Here is a 5686-nt window from a genome sequence, read left to right on the forward strand (position 1 = left end):
CGCGGTGTCCAGGGCGGCTGGGAGCCGGCAGCAGCGCTCGGCACGGGAAGCCAGCCTGAGTGCCGCTGCCAGCCCGCCCGGCCCGGGCTTCCCAGCACCAGGGCGCTGCAGCCGCTCCGCAGACGCTGCGCGCCATGCGCGGCACTGGGTGCTGTGCGGAGGAGAGCGGAGCGCCGTGCCATGCGRAGCACTGGGTGCTGTGCAGAGTGCCAGGCTGTGTGGAGCACCAGGTGCTATGTGGAGTGCCATGTCGTGTGGAGCACCAGGCTGTGCAGAGTGCCGGGCTGTGCAGAGCACCATGTGGAACGCCGTGCCGTGCACAGCGCTGGGCTGTGCGGAGCACCGGGTGCCGTGCGGAGTGCCATGTGGAACGCCGTGCCAGCAGGCACGAACACAGGAGCTGCGGGAGGGGAGGCTGCAGGGCCTCGTGCTGGGGTAGCCGGCAGGTGCTTTGGTCGTAGCTCAAACCGCTATAGACACGCTGGGCTGCTCTGGAGCRAGCACATGAGAGGTAACTAGAGGACTACGTTTACAATTACAGTGGTTTTGGTCGTATAACTTATTAAACATGGCAGAGGAGTGAGTGAGCAGCATTTCGCATTCTCCCTTCTGCTCRTGGAGGCTGCCGGCCCTCACTGCAGGGCCCGAGCGTCCTGGTGCTCCGTGTCCATGAGCGCAGCCGCTCCGGCACCAGCGCTGGCACAACAAGCAGGAGCCGCCCCGCGCTGCCCCTCGCACACACAGGTCTCCGTGACAGTTACATTTTCGGTTCGTTTTTGCCTTTTATACATTGTATGTATCCCTAAACAAATTTTGTACTTTTTTTTTTAAAACAAATTGTGTATATATAGATAGCTGCATGAGATACAGTAGTAATCGTTTGGTTCCTTAAAAGTCTTGCTGCTGTCAGATGTTATTATACACTACGTCCATTATAACTGTATTAAACACATTTCATATGTAARTAAATGTGGAGCATTTTGCCCCTAAAGGTTTGTGAGATTCTGTTATTAATCATTAAATCTTAACAACTTTTAAGATTGAAATGTTGGGAAAATAATAAAAGTCTTTCTCTGCAGACGTTCCTAACCATCCCGGAGGCTGCGTGTGAGATGCACAGTGCACTGGGCTGTCCCCGCTGGCCGCTGGGACACGCAGGACACGCGGGAAGGGGCAGGCGGGAAGGGGCGCGCGGGGCCGTGCTCAGTGCTGCTCCCGCGGGACGCGGGGGCCACGCGCTGCTCCCTGGGCGGTGGCGGCCGCGCGCGGAGCTGCCGCAGGCCGGGCGCTCTGCGCTCGCCCCTGCGGGAACCGGGGCTGTCAGGGTTTGGTTTGAAGACGGTTTTTATGGAGCTCTGACCTTTGCAGGCTGTTAGCATTGCCTTTCGCACCGCGCACACACGGGGCTGCGTGCCAATAACGGGACACAGYAAAGCCCGTTTCATCTTAAAGCCTTTCTCAAATATTAGGCCACMTTAGGGGTGAACACTTGTGTTTGAATATCAGATGGTTATTAAAAGGTTATCCGCCCGGGCTCCCACAAGGACGGATAGTGGAGAGCAATGAGAAGCAGGTGGAGACGAGGCAAGCGCGAGGCGCCCGACCTGCATCCCACAGAATCACAGAATGTTCAAGGGAGCATCGCGGGGCTGCAGGGCGGCACTGCCTGCGCCCCCTCCCTGGAAGGGGGCCGAATCCTCCCCCTGCAGAGGGGGCGGCTCAGGGGGAGCAGCGTGGGGCGTCCCCGCTGTSTCGGGGAGCAGCGTGAGGTCAGGACAGTGCAGGCTGAGCAGAGGTTTCCCGGGCTGCTCAGGATGTTCTTAGGACTTTTGTCGCAGTCTCCCATAACATCCTCGAGGGGGGCTGAGGAGGCGCGGGCTGGGTGAGGGGAGCGCAAGGTGCCCTGAGACCTGGCTGGGCTCGGAGGGCTGTGATCCATGGCACAGGGCCCACCTGGGGAGTCCTTCCTTGGAGATGCTCAAATATACTGTTCAATTTTTTTTTTTTTTTTTTTTTTTTTAGGAAAAAGAGGACATTATTTGCCAAATTCAGCCAGATACTTAGAATCTGATCCTTCCTTCTCCTCACCCGCTTCCCCCAAGATGCCACAAGTTATTTCCACATTGAGCAGCTCCCGGAAGGTCTCCGCGGGGCTGCAGGCAGATGGGCTGCACACAGACAGGGCCGTCTGTGCCCCTGCACGCCCCACACAGCCCCACACAGCCCCACACAGCCCCACACAGCCCCATGCAGCCCCGTGCAGCCCCATGCAGCCCCATGCAGCCCCACACGGTCCCACCTCCCCCAAGAATCACCCAGGCCGACTTCCCTCAGCACGGTCCACACATGGACAGTGCTGCAGGAGGAGTCTCTGTGACGAGACCCGCCAGGCAGCCCAGACGGATCCAAGGCCACCGGCCAAAGCCGCAGCAGGGCCACGAGCCACCTGGAGACCTGCGGCCAGCCCGGGAACTGCTGTGCCCCGCGCAGCACCAGGAGGTGCTGGAGAACAGCGGGCTCAGGTGCAGAGACACATCCAGGAGCGCCTCCACACTCAGAACACCCGCGGCTGGAACGCTGTGAATCCCCCCCCAGGCACCAAACACTGGCACTCAGCTCCCTTCCAAACAGAAGGGGGAATCAAACAGTCCAACCTGCACCAGCCTGGGAGGGGAGAGGAAGGGGGAGACAGGGAACAGGAGAGAGAAGAAGTTTTCAGAGGAAGCCTTGATGAGATATTTCAAATTAAAGAAGCATTGCTGCCCAGCTAACACTTAACATCCTGAAAGCAAAGAATGGAAATATTATTGAGATAAAAGCCCGGTAAATCTGAATGCAATTCAAAACTGAAACGAGACACAGCAGCAATATAAGGGGCCTCTGGGAAGCCTGCTCTGAAAATAATAGATAAATCAGGACCTACACTAAGCCCCAGGGAAATGGCAGTACTTAGATTTTCAGTGACTGAAAGAAAAGCCTTTCAGACAAGCAGGACTTAAGCCAGAAAGGCCCATTAATAACTGCAAACATTAAGGCCTACATTTCCATTAGTGACAGGTCATTTTGAGTGCCTTGCCTGTTGGGTGTCCAATTTAAGGAACCTTTAATGGAATTTCAAAGGTGAGGCATGCAGCACTGCCTGAGACTACTTGGTGTGCAGTCTGGGGCATCTGAAATGACTTCRAAATCACTTCTGAAAGCAAAGCTGGGCGCCTTGAGTCATGTTCTGCTGCGTTGTTTTTCACACACACAGAAAACAGCCTTCAAGTGTGTCAGTGAATGCGTGTGTGAAAATGAACGAGACTAAAGCGTTGGAAGGTGATGAAGTTACCCAGTAAATACACACCAGGAGGAAGGTGGGAGCTGCCACGAGCATCCAGAAGAGCCGTGAGCACCCTGCCTTCCCCAGGAATGTCGCTCCGTGCGGAAGAGGCATCACCTGGAGCAGCGTTTCCAGTAATGTGGTCAGCCAGTGCCGCAGCCTCAACCCAGCCCTGCGCCTCCGAGTACGGTGTCGTGTCTGGAGATGGATTTCCCTATAAAACTGAAGACAGGTAGACACGATACATACACACACAAATCCTAATGCTGGGTCTGGTTGGGATGCCCTGCCACTTGGCTGGAGTTTGTCATGTTGGGTGAGAATGCGGGATGGGAAGGGAAGGGGCACGGAGATCCGGTCCTGTGTAGTTTCTCTAGCTCTAGCCATGAGAGAAAGGATGGGGAGTGTGACCCTGCTTTGGACACGGRTGAAGGAAACCAAGCAGAGGCTGCTCAGGAGCAAAAGCAAAACCGCTGCTGTGCCCTGCAGGTCGGCGGCGCTGCCACGGGCCAGCAAAGGCTTCAAGGCCCATGTGCTCAGCGCTCAGAGCTCGGTGCTCAGCGCTCGGTGCTCAGTGCTCAGCACTCAGCCCTCACCCAAACTGCCTGTCGMATCACACAGTTCAGTCCCTTCCGCTGCAAACAGCCACACTCTGACATGCGTCTCAGCCCTTAAGTGCTACCGCTTGGGACCTAAARCAGAAATGTCTTTTCAGAGCAAAGGCTGCTCCCCAGTCACGCGCTCRGATGCACCAGGCACCGTGGCCACCTCCAAGGCTTAAGGAACACGGGACAGCGCGTGGCCCCGGGCCGCGCGGAGCCCCGCTGCTCCGGGCTGCTCAGTGCCCTGCGCTGCCAGCCCCGYGGAGGGGCAGGGTGCGGAGCTCGTCCAAAGGACCTGGGGCAGGAGAGCGCTCCGGGGAATGYGGCGCTCCATGCTTCACTCCAGCGGCCGCAGGTGGAATTTTATGGCTTTCCCCCATTACTTCTCATTTCCCCATTAACTTCTGTTTTCAGCTGAGCTGCAAGGTGCATTGGTGCACCTTGTAAGGTGCATTGCTATTGGCACATGACGAGTCTCTTCAAAAACAAGGAGCTGTAATTCAAATATTTTATATATAGGTAGCACTAATGCCTGGATRTTTGCAAAGACCTGGCAAAACAGCCAGAATGGCAAGAGCTGCATTTTTCTGTTCTGTGCACTAAAAAAAAAMACTTGCTAGCTGCAGAGCTCCAAAAGATCTACAGTACAAATATTAAAGTCAAACATCCAGAGAATGGAAGATTTCAAAATACATGTAACCTTTAAAAACCTAAATCATCCAGAGGGTAAAATAACAAAGCCTCTGACAAAACAGGGTGGATGATTCCCAGAATTTCTGGAAGCAGAAAAGCACTTGCTTGTGTTCACCAGGAGTCACCCAGAACAACCTGGGTAAGTAAAACTGCCTCCAAGCTCCAGATCTCCAATCAACAGGGAGTTAGCAGGCAGAGATGTTATCAAAGATGCTGCAATCTTAGAATAAAGYCTGGTTTGGTGCCTCAGAAAAGAGAATGTAGCTTCTTTGTAAGCAAAAGCTAAGTGGCCTCACTCCTGGGTCTCACGGCAAAGCTGCTTCTTGCTCGTTAAAGCTGTCCCTAGCTTTGCTCTGCCTTCCCCCTCAGCTCGTTACCAAATTTGTTTTCACCATCTGACCTTCCTTTTCACCCTCTCCACCAGGAGAGCCTGGACCTGCTCTGGTCGCATTTGCTCTCTCTAAGGCACTGCCATTACCTTGCTAGGTGGCTTCATCTCAAGAATTCATGTAAAACTAGCCCACAATGGGTGAGAATAATTTTCTGCACCATTCACAGAGAAGACCCTCTCAGTGCCTGCGTTTCGTGTGCGTTAAGGAGCTGCCTACAAGGAGAAGCGGTCAGTCTGTCTCTGTCCTCACCGTGGAGCTTCTCCCACGGCGYCGTGCGGCATGTTCAGCGTTGCAGCTCCGGCCCCAGCTGTGCTGAGCCACGCGGCCCTTCCCTTTGTGGCCACTCACTAGTGGCCGTAACCGCAGCGGGACAGCGCCGAGCCCAGGCGGCTGCGGCAGGTCCTGCGCACGGCAGCGTCTCAAACCCCTCCAGCTGCTCTGCACCTCCCGCTGCCCGCTGCCCACTGAGCCCGAGGGAGCTGCGCCAGGACAGGCAGTGCAGAGGCCGCGGGACCGGGCAGTGCGGAGGCTGCAGGACCAGGYAGTGCGGAGRCTGTGGGGCCAGGCAGTGTGGAGGCYGCAGGACCTGGCAGTGCGGAGGCTGCAGGGCCGGGCAGTGCAGAGGCTGCAGGACCAGGCAGTGGGGAGGCCACAGGGCCGGGCAGTGTGGAGGTTGC

This window comes from Nothoprocta perdicaria, unplaced genomic scaffold, assembly GCF_003342845.1.
Source record: "Nothoprocta perdicaria isolate Ctin4 unplaced genomic scaffold, notPer1 scaffold_306, whole genome shotgun sequence".
Taxonomy (NCBI): Eukaryota; Metazoa; Chordata; class Aves; order Tinamiformes; family Tinamidae; genus Nothoprocta; species Nothoprocta perdicaria.